Source organism: Eurosta solidaginis, chromosome 1 (assembly GCF_040869045.1).
Source record: "Eurosta solidaginis isolate ZX-2024a chromosome 1, ASM4086904v1, whole genome shotgun sequence".
Lineage (NCBI taxonomy): Eukaryota > Metazoa > Arthropoda > Insecta > Diptera > Tephritidae > Eurosta > Eurosta solidaginis.
The window spans coordinates 77,468,957-77,487,046 of record NC_090319.1 but is presented as its reverse complement, the minus strand read 5'-3'; the positions used below and the strand labels follow the sequence as shown (position 1 = coordinate 77,487,046).

The 18,090-nt window shown below is 36.6% G+C and overlaps 1 long non-coding RNA gene across 1 annotated transcript in view; it reads left to right on the top strand.

The window, feature by feature from the left end:
- Positions 1-1,493: 1,493 nt before the first annotated feature.
- The window catches only part of LOC137245666 (uncharacterized), a 153,503-nt gene continuing 136,906 nt past the window's right edge, over positions 1,494-18,090 (top strand). The window contains exon 1 of the long non-coding RNA XR_010951385.1: positions 1,494-2,259. This is a non-coding gene — a long non-coding RNA (uncharacterized lncRNA). The remainder of the gene's footprint in view (positions 2,260-18,090) is intronic.

Here is an 18,090-nt window from a genome sequence, read left to right as displayed (position 1 = left end):
AGATCTAAGGCCCACTCCCTTTTAAAATACTCATTAACACCTTTCATTTGATACCCATATCGTACAAACAAATTCTAAAGTCACCCTGGTCTACCTTTATGGAGATATCTCGAAAAGGCGTCCACCTATAGAACTAAGACCCACGCCCGTTTAAAATACTCATTAACACCTTTCATTTGATACCCATATCGTACAAACAAAATCTAGAGTAACCCCTGGTCCACCTTTATGGCGATATCTCGAAAAGGCGTCAACCTATAAAAATACGGCCCACATCCTTTTAAAATACTCATTAGAACCTTTCATTTGATACCCATATTGTACAAACGCATTCTAGAGTCACCCCTGGTCCACGTTTATAGCGATATCCCGAAAAGGAGTCCACCCATAGAACAAAGACCCACTCCCTTTTAAAACACTTATTACACTTTTCGTTTGACACCCATGTTGTACAAACGCATTCTAGAGTCAACCCAGGTCCACTTTTATAACGATATTCCGAAATGCGTCCACCTATAGAACTTAGGCCCACTCCCTTTTAAAATACTCATTAACACCTTTCATTTGATACCCATATAGTACAAACAAATTCTATAGTCACCCCTGGTCCACGTTTATGGCGATATCTCGAAAAGGCGTCCACATATAGAACTAAGGCCCACGCCCTCTTAAAATACTCATTAACACCTTTCATTTGATACCCATATCGTACAAACAAATTCTAGAGTCACCCCTGGTCCATCTTTATGGCGATATCTCGAAAAGGCGTACATCTATAGAACTTAGGCCCACTCTCTTTTAAAATACTCATTAATACCTTTTATTTGATACCCATATCGTACAAAATAAATTCTAGAGTCACCCCTGGTCCACCTTTATGGCGATATCTCGAAAAGACGTCCACCTATAGAACTAAGGCCCACTCCCTTTTAAAATTATCATTAACACATTTCATTTGATACCCATATCGTACAAACAAATTCGAGTCAGGCCTGGCCCACCTTTATGGCGATATCCCTAAATGGCGTCCATCTATAGATCTATGGCCCACTTCCTCTTAAAATACTCTTTAATACCTTCCATTTGATACACATGTCATACAAACACATACCAGGGTTACCCTAGGTTCCTTTTACAACATGGTGATTTCCCTTACTTTGTCTCCACAGCTCTCAACTGAGTATGTAATGTTCGGTTACACCCGAACTTAGCCTTCCTTACTTGTTGAAATTTCAAATAAGAAAAATTTACAATTTCTAGAGAACAGCTAATATAAAGGTTTGGTAATATATATTACAAATTTTGGCGCTGGAGCAAAAATGTTGTATGGCAGCCATGGTAGAAAATGGTGCAAGCAACATGTTGGATTGCTATCACACGACACAAGCAAAAACGCATGCATGCATGTATGATGTGTATAACAGTTAAATGCCGGCTACTTCCGCTCGCTATGCAATGCAACATTTCAATTGGACATTCCGTGTGTTGTAGCGCTTCGGGTACGATGTTTGTAACGGAAGGATGTTGAAGCGGTCATTGAATTAAAAAGTAAAATTATATGGTTCTTGGCTTGTTAAAAAAAAAAAACAAAAAATATATGCATATATATGTCTGGAATTAAATAGGAATAAATAAGTTATATTAACTTAAGTGAAATGAAAATTATACAAAGAAAAAGAAAATAAAAATTCTGTGTGATAAATAAAAAATGCGAATGCAAGTGAAACAAAATTTCTAGTGAGACAAGTGCGGTGTGGGAAAGCAGCGATGAGATGTTAAAGCAAAGTTTATTTGTGTATAATTGAAGTGTGTCTAGCAAAAATTCATGCGCACATACATACATATATGTATGTATGTATATGCTTGTATGCATATGTAAACACCCGCAAGCGTACAAATAAATTTAATTCTTTGCAATTAACTAATCGCAATTTATAGATGATATATTTCATGAGATTTATTGGTGGTAAAACAAAAGAAACAACAATTTGACAAACATATCCAAAGTGAAAATATGTAATTAAAATACAAAACTAATTAAAGTTTAATTACAATTTAAAAAAAAAAAAAAAAAAAACAAAATTAAAGAGCTAAGATATATATGTGTAAAATAAAAAAAAAAAAATTTAATTAAATAAAATATTGCTTAGTGTCAAAAGAAAGATGGATCAGTGCTTTATGTGTTAAAAATTGTGTTATTAAAGAAAACGTGTACTTACATATTTAAATATAAAATACTTACAACTTTTAAGATTAAAGGTAAGCCATATTTAAATTATTAATTTGAAAGTCTGTGAGTCTTTAGGCCTGATTGTATTAAATGCGACTGTTGCAGACCACAAAGACAATAAAGCAAAGCTTAAAGGGTCTGGCAAAGTTGACATAGTCATAACGCCAAAGTCATAACCATATTTTTACTTATCCACATCAATTGGCATTATTTATTGGTGCCTTAACCTAAAAATGGTGAAATTTTCATAAAAATGAAGAAAACGCAAAAAAATTACAAACATATACCACAAATTATAAGTCTCTTAGTAGAAACGTATGTAAAACAAAAAAATAAGTTATCCAAAAAGTTGATGAATAAACGAACTCAAATAATTATAGGTTATGGATATGACGAAAAACCAAAAAGGCTGAGGTATACCTAGTTAAGGCTCGGGCATTATGGTATGGCACCATTGACCCATTACATTGATTTCCATAAAGTTGGTTCGATCAACTGCTTTATATGGATATGGATAAGCCAACTTTGCCATGCCCTTAACGTATTGGCTACTGGATTGAATGCAGCAGCCACAAGTATAAAGCTGGAGACATTGGTGCTTTATCGGTAACCGTATCGGTAACCTTATAACAGCTGATTCGACCAATCTTATGAGAATCAATGCAATCGATTATTGGTGCCGCTAAAGTCGTAGCCGTATCGTAGCCAACCAATTGGGTTTTGGTTTACCGTCGTAACGATAAACAGCTGATTACGTTAGGGATACGGATACAGCGATACGACATACGGCACCAATGACTCCAGCTTAAAGCTGCAGACATTGGTGCTTTATCGGTAACCGTATCGGTAACCTTATAACAGCTGATTCGACCAACCTTATGGAAATCAATGCAATTGATTATTGGTGCCGCTAAGGTCGTAACCGTATCGTAGCCAACCAATTGGTTTTTGGTTTACCGTCGTAACGATAAATAGCTGATTACGTTAGAGATACGACTACAGCGATACGACATACGGCACCAATGACTCCCGCTTAAATTAAAGCAAAACAAGTAAGAAAGTCTAAGTTCGGGTGAAACCGAACATTATATACCCAGCTGTACGTCAAAACTTCGAAAGTCAAAATTCGGAAGTCAAATTTCAGAAGTCAAAATTCAGAAAGTAATCAGACAGCAAACAAAATTTAATTTTGCGCAAAATTTAATGTCTGATTACTTTCTGAATTTTGACTTCCGATTTTTTTTTTCAGCCTGGAACACAGCAACGTCGAAAGAAGGTGTTACATCCAATCGAATAATGGAATATGTATAATACAATAATGGAATATGTACAAATTGTTCTATCGAAAGGTGGCACAACGTCATTCGAAGTGCGTTTGGAACACACCCTAACATATTTAATTTCATAAATAAAATAAAAAAACGAACAGGCAATAACAGAAACAAAACTGCAGCAATTTTCAGCTGGCGGCGAGTCATATCGCAAACCCAAGATAAAATATAAAGACTTAGGCTTTATGCTGTATTGCGAACGATAGCTCAGACGAACGATTCGCCTCAAAACGATTTCGTCTAGCAATGGTATTCTATATAATTTTCGTTCTGCCTTTATGTTTCTTACTTTATATCAAACAAGAAGACGAAAGCAATTGTCAAATGATATGTTGCCATTGTTTAACATAGTGCAAATACACTTGCAATTCGTCTCTGAGGCGAAACAAATATTCGTTTCGTAATAGATAATGAAGCCCTTAGTTTTTTTAATATTGTAATTTCATTTCAAAAAGATAAACGCGAAAAGATTTAATTAATTACATGCTTTCTCTTGAGTATAATTAAACATTTTAGATTGTACTACTTTTTCTTTATCCATAATTCTTTCGAAATAAATACAATTTTCTGAATTTTGAGAAAAATGTATTGTTCTTTCTGTCGTCTGATTATTTTCTGAATTTTGCCTTCTGAAATTTGACTTCTGAGATTTGACTTCTGAGTTTTGACCTATGAATTTTGTGTTTCTGAAAAAATGTGTTTCTGAATTTATGGGGGCACCAATAGTCTTACAAGGCTGCGCAATAATACATATACATATGGTTCTATTCTGAACTATTTTTTATTCGAGTTCTGGCTCCCGAAACATACAAAATTTCAACGCCCATTTTTTTATACTCAGTTGAGCAGAGCTCACAGAGTATATTAAGTTTGATTGGATAACGGTTGGTTGTACATATATAAAGGAATCGAGATAGATATAGACTTCCATATATCAAAATAATCAGGATCTAAAAAAAATTTGATTGAGCCATGTCCGTCCGTCCGTCCGTCCGTCCGTCCGTTAACACGATAACTTGAGTAAATTTTGAGGTATCTTGATGAAATTTGGTATGTAGGTTCCTGAGCACTCATCTCAGATCGCTGTTTAAAATGAACGATATCGGACTATAACCACGCCCACTTTTTCGATATCGAAAATTTCGAAAAACCGAAAAAATGCGATAATTCATTGCCAAAGGCGGTTAAAGCGATGAAACTTGGTAGATGGGTTTACGTTATGACGCAGAATAGAAAATTAGTAAGATTTTGGACAATGGGCGTGGCACCGCCCACTTTTACAAGAAGGTAATTTAAAAGTTTTGCAAGCTGTAATTTGGCAGTCGTTGAAGATATCATGATGAAATTTGGCAGGAACTTTACTACTATTACTATATATGTGCTAAATAAAAATTAGCAAAATTGGACGAAGAACACGCCCACTTTTTAAAAAATTTTTTTTTTAAATTCAAATTTTAACAAAAAATTTAATATCTTTACTGTATATAAGTAAATTAAGTCAAAATTCAACTCCAGTAATGATATGATGCAACAAAATACAAAAATAAAAGAAAATTTCAAAATGGGCATGGCTCCGCCCATTTTCATTTAGTGTGTCTAGAATACTTTTAATGCCATAAGTCGAACAAAAATTTACCAATCCTTTTGAAATTTGGTAGGAGCATAGATTCTATGACGCTAACTGTTCTCTGTGAAAATGGGCGAAATCGGTGGAAGCCACGCCCAGTTTTTATACACAGTCCACCGTCTGTCCTTCCGCTCGGCCGTTAACACAATAACTTGAGCAAAAACCGATATATCTTTACTAAACTTAACCCACGTACTTATCTGAACTCACTTTATCTTGGTATAAAAAATGGCCGAAATCCGACCATAACCACGCCCAATTTATCGATATCGAAAATTACGAAAAATTAAAAAAATGCCATAATTCTATACCAAATACGAAAAAAGGGATGAAACATGGTAACTGGATTGGTTTATTGACGCAAAATATAACTTTGGAAAAAACTTTGTAAAATTGGTGTGACACCTACCATATTAAGTAGAAGAAAATGAAAAAGTTCTACAAGGCGAAATCAACAGCCCTTGGAATCTTGGCAGGAATACTGTTAGTGTTATTGAATATATAAATAAATTAGCAGTACCCGACAGATCTAATAACCAAATTGATCACGTACTAATAAACAGCAGATGGAGGTCATCCTTGCTAGATGTGCGCGTTAAAAGAGGAGCAGATATTGGTAGCGATCACTACCTTGTAGCTGGTAGTTTCAGATTTAAGGTAGCCGCAGTACAGAAAAACCTTCAAAAAATTAGCAAGAAAATTGATATTGAGAAACTAAAGCATGAAGAATATCAAAATGCCTTTAATGCCGCAGTACGCGAACGTGTTGAACAGGTAAACATGAGTGGTAGTACAGGTGACAGGCTAGACTCCGTTAATAATATCTACCAAGAACTTGGTAGCAGTATCCTTGGACACAAAAACAAAGCAAAGAAAGTATGGCTAACAAATAATACGTGGACACTTATTGAACAGCGGCGGAAAATTAAAGAATCGCTTCTCAGACGGACGAACAACAATGACACGGAGGAAGCAAGGCAGTTAGCCGCAAGGTATAAAGAAAAATGCAAGCAAATTAAGAAGTCTGCTAGAAAAGACAAGAGGGAATGGGCTGACACATTAGCAAGTCGAGCTGAAACGGCAGCCAGATTAAATAATATGAGGGAACTCTATGAGATTAGTAGGGAACTCACCGGAAAATACAGGAGTGGTCAAAAACCAGTAAAAGACTTAAACGGAAATCTTATTACTGAAAGCGAACAACAAATGAGTGTATGGGTGGAACACTTCAAGAAAGTATTAAATAATCCTGTAGGTGAAGCGACCTTAAATTCCAACACTATTGCTGCAAACTACAACAGCCAACCCCACTTCAATGGGGTAAACAGCGCGCCCCCTACGAAAAATGAAATAATTTCAGCAATCAAGTCCTTAAAAAAGGGCAAGGCCCCAGGAACTGATGACATATATGCTGAATACCTCATAGCAGATCCAGATACCGCAGCTGAAACCTTACTTCCAATCTTCCGTCAGGTATGGGAAGAAGAATCCTACCCTCGTCAGTGGAATGAAGGCATACTTGTAAAAGTCGCAAAAAAGGGAGATACCTCTGATTGTAACAACTACAGAGGTATCACCTTACTCTCGATTCCTAGCAAAGTGTTCTCCACGATCTTACTGTCCCGAATTGAAGAGGCGGTGTATCGAACTCTAAGAGAAAATCAGTTTGGCTTTAGACAAAACCGATCCTGTGTTGATCTAATAAATACCGTCCGAATCATTGTTGAACAATGCTGTGAATACAGAACATCAGCTTATTTACTTTTTATCGACTTTAAAAAGGCTTTTGATAGTCTCGACAGGAAATATATTTGGGAAATACTACGAAAACGAGGGATGCCCAATAAAATAATCAACATTATAAAGGCAATGTATGCCGAATTTAAGTGCCGGGTCAGTCACGATGGGCGCCTCTCAGAACCCTTCGAAATTAAAAGCGGGGTGCGACAGGGATGCATACTCTCCCCGCTCTTGTTTATCTTGGCATTAGACGAGATTATGAGGAACGCAGAAAATGGTGGACACGGTGTACAGTGGACGCCTTTCACTCAGCTAGGGGATTTAGAATATGCAGACGATGTCTGTCTGCTAAGCCACAGAAGTACTGACCTTCAACACAATTTAGAAGCTGTCAACACACATGCAAAGGAGGCCGGACTAAGCATCAATACAGCGAAAACCAAAGTCATAAGATGCGGCTATAGTATTTCATCAAGGCCATTGACGCTTACGGTTGACGAAAATGAAATCGAAGGTGTAGAGTCCGTTGTTTATCTTGGTAGTATTGTCTCAAATAAGAGCGGTGCAGATGAGGACGTTCAGTCTCGCATAAACAAAGCAAGAATGGTTTTTGGGCAACTGGCAAACGTGTGGAGGTCCAGCCAAATATCTTTAAAAACGAAGCTTCGACTGTTTAATTCGAATGTTAAATCAGTACTGTTTTATGCTTGCGAGACGTGGAAAAGCTCAACTTCAATTCAGAAACGTCTACAAGTTTTTATTAATAAATGTCTGCGCCGAATCCTGAAAATTCGATGGCCGGAAAGAATTTCAAATGACGACTTATGGTCTAGAACAAATCAACCTAAGGCTACCACAGAAATAACCAGGCGTAAATGGTCGTGGATTGGTCACACTCTCAGAAGACCTCCAGTAAATATAGCCAGACAAGCATTGCGATGGAATCCACAAGGAAGCCGACGACCTGGTGCACCTGCGAAAACTTGGCGCAGAACTGTGGATAAAGAACTCGAAGACGCAGGATATACGTGGAATGACATCACAAGAACTGCACCTAACAGAATAAGATTTAAGTCGGTGGTCGAGGCCCTATGCTCCAATAGGAGTTGAGGAGGATGATGATGATGATGATGACCCGACAGATGATTTTCTGGATCACCTGATCCACATTTGGTCGATATCGCGAGAACGCCTTCACATATACATCTAAGGGCCACTCGCTTTTAAAAATCCTCATTAATACCTTTAATTTGATATCCATATCGTACAAACACATTCTAGAGTCAACCCTGGCCCACCCTAATGGCGATATCTCGAAAAGGCGTGCACCTATAGACCTAATGCCCACTCCCTCTTAAAATGCTCAGTAACACCTTTCGTTTGATACCCATATCGTAAAAACATTCTAGAGTCACCCCTGGCCCACCCTAATGGCGATATCTCGAAAAGGCGTCCACCTATAGACCTAATGTCCACTCCCTCTTAAAATGCTCAGTAACACCTTTCCTTTGATACCCATATCGTACAAACATTCTAGAGTCACCCCTGGCCAACCCTAATGGCGATATCTCGAAAAGGCGTCCACCTATAGACCTAATGCCCACTCCCTCTTAAAATGCTCAGTAACACCTTTCGTTTGATACCCATATCGTACAAACATTCTAGAGTCACCCCTGGCCCACCCTAATGGCGATATCTCGAAAAGGCGTCCACCTATAGACCTAATGCCCACTCCCTCTTAAAATGCTCAGTAACACCTTTCGTTTGATACCTATATCGTACAAACATTCTAGAGTCACCCTTGGTCAACCTTTATGGCGATATCTCGAAAAGGCGTCCACCTATAGAACTGAGGATTACTCCCTTTTAAAATACTCATTACCACCTTTCATTTGATACCCATATCGTACAAACACATTCTAGAGTCACCCTGGCCCACCCTAATGGCGATATCTCGAAAAGGCGCCCACCTATAGACCTAATGCCCACTTTCTCTTAAAATGCTCAGTAACACCTTTCGTTTGATACCCATATCGTACAAACATTCTAGAGTCACCCCTGGCCCACCCTAATGGCGATATCTCGAAAAGGCGTCCACCTATAGACCTAGTGCCCACTCCCTCTTAAAATGCTCAGTAACACCTTTCGTTTGATACCCATATCGTACAAACATTCTAGAGTCACCCTTGGTCCACCTTTATGGCGATATCTCGAAAAGGCGTCCACCTATAGAACTAAGGATTACTCCCTTTTAAAATACTCATTACCACCTTTCATTTGATACCCATATCGTACAAACACATTCCAGAGTCACCCCTGGCCCACCCTAATGGCGATATCTCGAAAAGGCGTCCACCTATGGACCTAATGCCCACTCCCTCTTAAAATTCTCAGTAACACCTTTCGTTTGATACCCATATCGTACAAACACATTCTAGAGCCACCCCTGGTCCACCCTAATGGCGACATTTCGAAAAAGCGTCCACCTATAGACCTAATGCCCACTCCCTCTTAAAACACTCAGTAACACCTTTCATTTGATTCCCATAGCGTATAACTAGAGACACCCCTGGTCCACCTTTATGGCGATATCTCGAAACGGCATCCACCTAGGGAACTAAGGATCACTCCTTTTCAAAATACTCATTAACAGCTTTCATTTGATACCCATATCGTACAAACATATTCTAGAGTAACCGCTATAGAACTAAAGCCCATTCCCTTTTAAAATACTCATTATCACCTTTCATTTGATACCCATATCGTACAAACACATTCTAGAGTCAGCCCTGGTCCACCTTTATGGCGATATCCCTAAATGGCGTCCATCCATAGAACTATGGCCTACTCTCTCTTAAAATACTCTTTAATACCTTCCATTTGATACACATGTCATCCAACCACATTCCAGGGTTACCGTAGGTTCATTTTCCTACATGGTGATTTTCCTTATTTTGTCTCCATAGCTCTCAACTGAGTATGTAATGTTCGGTTACACCCGAACTTAGCCTTCCTTACTTGTTTTTAATTTGTTGCTTTTCCTATTTATTGTTATAAATCCCCTTGGGAAATGAAATACCATTGATATAAAGCTCTTTTTTGGAAATATATTGTTTATTTTATTCGTCCACGACCCTTTTAAAAATCTTTTATATAAAAGTGAGCGTGGTCCTTAACAGATTTAGTTAATTTTTCTTCAAAGCATTCCTTATATTAAAGGCAACCGATAGGTTTATCGATTTTTGATTTATGATTAATAATATTTGGAAGATCGATTTTATCACAAGTGAGCGCCACGCCCATTTTAAAAAATTTTTTAAAATTTTTATCAAGAGTCTCAATATCAGTCCACGTGTCAAATTTCAACATCCTTGGTGTATTATTTACTAAATAATCAGGTTTTTTGTGTTTTCCAAAATGTTATATATATATATAAAGTGGGCGTGGTTATCATTCGATTGCGGTAATTTTCAATACCAATCTATTCTGGGTCCAGATAAGGTCGTGTGCCAAATTTGGTGAAGACATATCAATATTTACTCAAGTTATGATTTCGATATATGGAAGTCTATATCTATCTCGATTCCTTTATACCTGTACAACCAACGGCTATCTAATCAAAGTTATAATACCCTGTGTACAAGTACAGCTGGGTATAAAAATTAATTTACCTTTTCTGTTATTAGTTTTAAGTTTTAATCACAAAATAAAAAGACCGCCACTCTCTTTTGATTATCAAAAATTGATTTAGATTTAAACTGGCGATAGCGTAACTCTTGGTTGATTGTCGTGCTGCTTTACAGCTAAAGATAATTTGACACATGGCGTTCTGTAGCCGCTATTTTCAATAGGCCTGATTACATCCACGACTGCGGCTACAAAGCCGCATCTGTCAAGTTATTTTTACACATGTTCTTATGAGGGTCGTTATTTTCGGCACGACAGAATGCCACTGTCGGTAGATTAAGCCTATTGCTATTATTTAGCAAGCGAGGGAGGGTGGCATTGTTTTCATCAATAAAAACTAAAATAAAATGGATGTACAGAAACAAGTTAAAATCGTTATTTTGAACATTCTTTTAGGATAAAAAGTATCTTAATATATATATTTCGTGTCACGTTGTTCGTACGCGATGGACTTCTAAGTTATTTAACCGATTTAAACACCGTGTGCTGTTTGATCCAACTTGAAAGATAGGATAGCTTTACTATGAAGTTTCTTTCCGGGAAGTGGACCCGGGACCGATCTATTCGAACAAATTCTATGATTTGTCTGAAAGTTAGTACAGGTAGCCCTTTGCCTAGATTAGTCTTTACTATAGTTTTGTTCCCGGAAGGGGACAAGGGACTGATACATTTTAATGAATTCTATCCAGAAAAGTCTTTCTTTGGACTGAGCAGGTGATTTAAAAAAAGTCTTCTCTAGACTCGAAAGAAGATTAGTCTTGAGTGATTGAGAGAAAAACTTTCCATGATTCCAATGACATTTACCGAAGTAGGTTTAATGATGAGCTTTACATATGTGAATATTTTACCAATAATAAAAGTCGGTGAATAGGTAACTTCATGCCGAATTCTGAAATTTAAACCAGCTTTAACACGGAATATTTGAACTTGCGTGAACTTCCCCCAAGTCTTGGTATCCAAATAATAAAATAAGTTCACATTAAAGAAAGCGCGCTATTGTTACAAAATTTCTCCACCTAATTGATATTCTATCCATGTTCCCAAAATTTTTCTAAATGTATCTAACATTTTATCTTCTTCCGGAATAATTCCTCCACCATATTACAAAATTTAAATTGCATCTTATTCTGTGTTATACATACATATGTAAGTGTGCGTATGTCCGCATCGATTGACTTCCTTTGCGGATGGCGTTAGCTTGAACAAAACTTTGCAGACGTCGTGTACCCCAAACGTACAGTATAACATTGATAAAATGTCGCGTTAGTAAACAACAAAAACAACGACAACAGCCACATTCACACAATAAACTAACCACTGTTATCGCGCAATCAACTTTGTGTATATATACCGCTGTATGTGTTTGAAACTTTTCGTAGTTGTGTGCAATTTGAATGCTGGGGGTGGTAGTAGGCGGCAGAAGCAGCTGCCATCACATTCCGGTGTTTGCATGTTTGTTGGTTTGTTTTTATAACGGTATTTCACCGGTGAAAAAGGAAAGAAACAGAAAATATTGAAGCCGTAACTTTAGTTATGACTGCCACTTTGATGCATTTGAACCAAAAATTGTCCGTTTTGTTTACTTTTGGTACATTTAAAATTCGTGGTTCTGGGGCATTAACAGGACAACCTAATAGGAACGCATGACGATTTTTAGGGATGGTTAAGCTAAGCTTACACTAAGTTTGCTTAAACTCTAGTCAAACTCCAGTTAAACTACTGAGCAGTTTTTCTGTCACAGTTTAAGGCCGCCTTTGGGGTATGTTTTCTTTTTTGCGGCAACATTGGTTTTTTATTATCTAGATAATTTGTAGATTTTTTACCCAGCAAACACGGAAGAAAATATATATATAGTTCCGGAAATATCCAATATCATTATTTAATTCTTAAACAAGATAGTGCTCGAGTTGATATCCAACTTCATTCTTCAATCACTATCCAACCTTTGAGACATTTTGTAAAATTATAAATTTTCGAATTGATCTACGTCATTAATATTTTCCAATTATAATCCTAATTTCGAGATGTTGAGAAATGTACAGTTCTCAAATGAATATTCAACACATTTCTCCAGTTGATATCCCACTTTGGATATCGAGTTGAGGTGGCGTTGAAGGTGGTACTACCAAAACAAACAGCTGTGTATTGTGAGAAATAAACACCTGGTTGATAGCAGTAATGAAGCGTAATTAATCAAAAATAAATTATGTAGGCGGTCGAGTTTGTGTGTTGGTAGCGTTCTCCGTCTACCACATCGAAGTAGGTCCCATCCCGCCCATTTGTAGGAAAAATTAAAATGAGCACGACGCAAATTGGAAGAAAAGCTCGGCCTAAAATCTCTTCGAAGGCTTTCGAGCCTCATATTTATTTATTTTTCAAATTATTATATAATAATTAAAAATTATATATATTTCATTTTATTTTCGTGAAAATACTGTAGTATGGAATCTTACATTTTGATCCAGTTAGAGAACCTCAAGTTGTTAATTAAATTTTTTCATCTTAAGTAATAGCATTTTTTGCTTTATATAAAATTCCCACTTTAGCTGAGTGCGCTATGATTCTTGAGATTTTAGAAGTATGCCTAATTATCAACATCAGCTCTAATGGCACTGAAGCCCAAATGGTAGTTGGGTATATTCGGTGCCATTTCGAACGAACTAGAGTTTAACCCTGCCAGATTGGCCGCTTAAGCGCAGCTTAAACTTCAGTTAAAGTGGAGTGAAAAACTGCAGAATAAGTTTAAGCGTAGTTTAACTGACAAACTGAGTTGAACTTGTACTGAAAAACCGGGTCTTAAACACACATAAACAAACGACTTGTTTTGTCCTAAGCGAAATAAGCATGTGTTGCTACCATACACAATCCACGTGTTCCAATGAAACATGAACCAGATATTGAACATGCAAATGCAACAAAAATGTGAACCATATGGATCACATTTGCCGTCATCCGGTGGCAAAATCCTGAGCCAGCTAAATAATTTTGCATGTAAATGCAACAACAACGATTTGAGCCAGATAAATCCAGATAGAAGTCTGGTTCAATTTGTGAGCCAGATAATTTGTTAATTACTTCTTTTTAGTTTGGCAACGCTGCCTTTAATAAACTTACTTTTTCAAAAATATATGTCGCTGCTTAGCCTTTCGCCGTATGAGTTAAATGAAAAACAGCGGCGACATCTGCCTATCACATTTCACGTGTGCGCAAATTTCACGACATCTGATTCTCAAGTCTCTCGATGATCCAGAGCATTCCCGTGAGAATTGAGCGTGAGCCGGAGCTGTAAAACTTACTGGAAGACGGCATGCCGTCGTCTGGTGGCAAAATTCTGAGCCAGATAAATAATTTTGCATGTAAATGCAAAAACAACGATTTGAGCCAGATAAATCCAGATAAAAATCTGGTTCAATTTGTGAGCCAGATAATTTGTTAATTACTTCTTTTTAGTTTGGCAACACTACTTTTAATAAACCTAATTTTTCAAAAATAGATGTCGCTGCTTAGCCTTTCACCGTGTGAGTTAAATGAAAAACAGCGGCGACATCAGCCTATCACATTTCACGTGTGCGAAAATTTCACGACATCTGCTTCTCAAGTCTCTCAATGATCCAGAGCATTCCCGTGAGAATTGAGAGTGAGCCCAAGCTGTAAAACTCACTGGAAGACGGCAATTATTGTTGCATTCACATTTTAAATCTGTATCCGTATCTGGTTCACGTTTCATTGGAACACGAGGAAAGTGTACGAGTATCAGGCATGCTTAACCAACGAACCTATATCATTTCGTTCAGGCATGCTTAACCAACGAAACGATATCATTTCGTTACGATAATCAACGTTAATAAACGAAACGAAGTCATTTCGTTTCGTTTATTAACGTTAAGATCGTCAAATTAACGAAATGATTTCGTTTCGTTTTCTGCCATATCAAAACGAAATCAAATCGTTTATGTTGATTATTAATTTCAAACTATGCTGGCAAAGCTGATTGATGGCGGAGTCATTAAAGGTGAAAGCATTATCCAAGCTGATTGCAACTTTTCTCATGAATTTTGACAGTACGAACATTTCTCAGAGTATTTTTGACATTACCACCAACGAATTACACAAACAAATTACATAGAGTTTGTGTGTGTATGTGCGCTCGTTGTTGCCACCTTACGGCTTCACCATGGCTATAGCATTGCCAGCACAATTCAAACATAAAGTATCACGTTTTCGTTAACCTTTTTAACGTTAACGAAAGCTTTTCGTTTCGGTTAAAAACGAAATACAATTTATCTTGATAATTTCTTTATCGATAATATTTCGAAGTGTTTCAACCGAAACGGTGGAAATTTTTTGATAAACGATTAGCTTAACGTTAAGGTGCATCCCTGATTTCGTTACATTATCGTAACGTTAATAAACGAAACAAAGTCATTTCGATTCGTTTATTAACATTAAGAACGTCAAATTAACGAAATGATTTTGTTTCGTTTTCTGCCATATCAAAACGAAATCAAATCGTTTATGTTGATTATTAATTTCCAACTATGCTGGCAAAGCTGGTTGCTGGCGGAGTCATTAAAGGTGAAAGCATTAGCCAAGCTGATTCCAACTTTTCTCATGAATTTTGACAGTACGAACATTTCTCAGAGTATTTTTGACATTACCACCAACGAATTACACAAACAAATTACATGGAGTTCGTGTGTATGTCCGCTCGTTGTTACCACCTTACGGCTTCACCATGGCTATAGCATTGCCAGCACAATTCAAACATAAAGTATCGCGTTTCTGTTAACGTTTTTAACGTTAACGAAAGCTTTTCGTTTCGGTTAAAAACGAGATACAATTTATCTTGATAATTTCTTTATTGATAATATTTCAAAGTGTTTCAATGGAAACGGTGGAAATTTTTTGATAAACGATTAGCTTAACGTTAAGGTGCATCCCTGACGAGTATGTAAACGTCAAACCGAAATTTCTAACATTGTGGATAAAACAAGTCTGATATCCGTCAACTGCTTGACAGGATGTTCAATATGGCTACTCTTAAGCATTTTGGCAGCGTTTTGACAGGGTGTTCAATATGGTGGCGCATAGCAAAAATCACACACAAAAGATTGTGCATTCACGAGTTCAAAATTGCTTCGTTGTGCACATCTACGTCACACTTGACTGCTTCAGCGAATGAAAGAAAGAGAGAAAAAAACAAGAGCTTAAGGAAAATGACGTAAAAATTGCCCATAAAAAACAGCTGAACTAATGTTTACATGCGCAATGCGCCACCTTCTATAATTCCATCATGGCGCATAGGGCCGGCTATCTTCAGCGGGTGATAGAAAGAGATACAGAATGATATTGCGATACTCAATAAAAAATCAGTTGATCCATTCTATTTGTAATTTTGTCGTCTATGCAGAAGTTATCACACTTGTCTTATCCACAATGCTGTTTAATTAAATTTGAAATAATTAAATTTCGGATACTCTTTTCGGATACAAGTTGTATGTTCATAAGAAATTTTATACAGTAAATTGCCGCAGTGCATTTTAATTAGTTTGGCGTGTAATACCAGCGTCGAACGCTGCACAGTGGCGCCTTTTGAGTTTTTTCTTTGCAAAAATCATAACATTTGAACCAATGAAGATATTTAAAAAATTTAAAATGCAAATGAAAGCTAATTATTTGAAGTTTTATTGTGTGAAAGTTTAGAATGTCACAGATACAGGGAGCTTAAAAAAAATTCTTCAAATTCGAAATTTTTTAGAAAAATGCAAAAACAAAGTGTTTTTAGTAAAAAATAAAAAAAAATAAAATGAGATTTGTCTTATAATGACGTATTTAAGCATTAAATAAGATAAACTAATGGTTTTGATAAGATAGCGTGGCGCTGCCCACTTATGATAAAAAGTTGTATCTAAGTAGTCACGTAATCAATAACAACCAAAATCGATAGACGTATTGTTTCTTTTAAATGTCAATACTCTTATAAAACTGAAATGTCCGTTTTTGGTGCCACAATAACAAGGTGCTTCAAAATTCATCGTAAAATTTTACATGTTTTTTTTAATTTACGGCCACCGTGGTGTGATGGTAGCGTGCTCCGCCTATCACACCGTATGCCCTGGGTTCAACTCCCGGGCAAAGCAACATCAAAATTTTAGAAATAAGGTTTTTCAATTAGAAGAAAATTTTTCTAAGCGGGGTCGCCTCTCGGCAGTGTTTGGCAAGCGCTCCGGGTGTATTTCTGCCATGAAAGGCTCTCAGTGAAAACTCATCTGCCTTGCAGATACCGTTCGGAGTCGGCATAAAACATGTAGGTCCCGTCCGGCCAATTTGTAGGGAAAATCAAGAGGAGCACGACGTAAATTGGAAGAGAAGCTCGGCCTTAGATCTCTTCGGAGGTTATCGCGCCTTACATTTATTTTATTTATTTAAAATTTATTGAAAGTGGTTCAATGAAATTTTATTTGAACTAAAGATTAAACAGCCAACGAATTTTGGAAAAAGGGAGTGGCACTGCCCATTTATGCTAAAAAGTTTGATCTTAGTAACCGCTTTACCAATTTGTACCAACTCGATAGACGTATTGATTTCTATAAAAATTTAATACTCGTTTGAAGGCGAAATGCCTAAGCTTTAAAATAAATTTGATAATTTTAGAGAAATGCAATAACGAAAAGTATATATTTATAAATTACTAAATTAATTCTTTTTTTTGAAATAAAAAATTAACTTGTACATAGATATCTTATTTTTCAGTAAAGTAACAAAGTTGATTAGTAAATCTCTTTTTCATTGTTGTGATAAGAAGTGGGAAACTTATTTTATCTTAACATAGTCATGGTCACTGGAACCATTTCTGAGCTATACGCATCTGTAAGATTTTTCTGTGTTCTTACATACCTCATAGATGATATGACTGGATCAGAAGAGATAGCTAACATGTTGAAAAGGTCTTCGTTTGTCTAACTCGTGATACTTTGCAGGTGTTCATACATCTATATCTTTTGTAGTCCTTGTTCTTAGATTCTTGAGCTTCTTCAGACAATTCTCCTAATGGTAAGCACTGGTACTCTATTAAATCTTTTCCATGTGCTAAAATTTTATGTACCGTTGGTGTAAGTTTCTTCTCAGGTTAAATTTTGATGCAGCAACTCTGTAGTTTTAGATGCATATTCTCCAAATTTGGGTGCATTAACTGTTTCACGGCAGTTTAAAATATTTAAAATTACTCCCAATCTTTTCACAATATCTCTATCAACTCCTGTTATGCGAGCAGTCACTTCATCGTTTTCAAAAAATCTTCTTGAGGAGTTACCACCATTTGTATTTCCGTATCCATACTTTGGACAGTCAACTCTAAGGCCAATCTCTTTATAGAATGCATCCTGAATTATTTTTTTCTCTTGTTTTGTTTCTCCTTACATGTTGTATCAAAAACTTCTCCTTGTTGTGGTAGTGTATAAGCCAGATTCAAAACA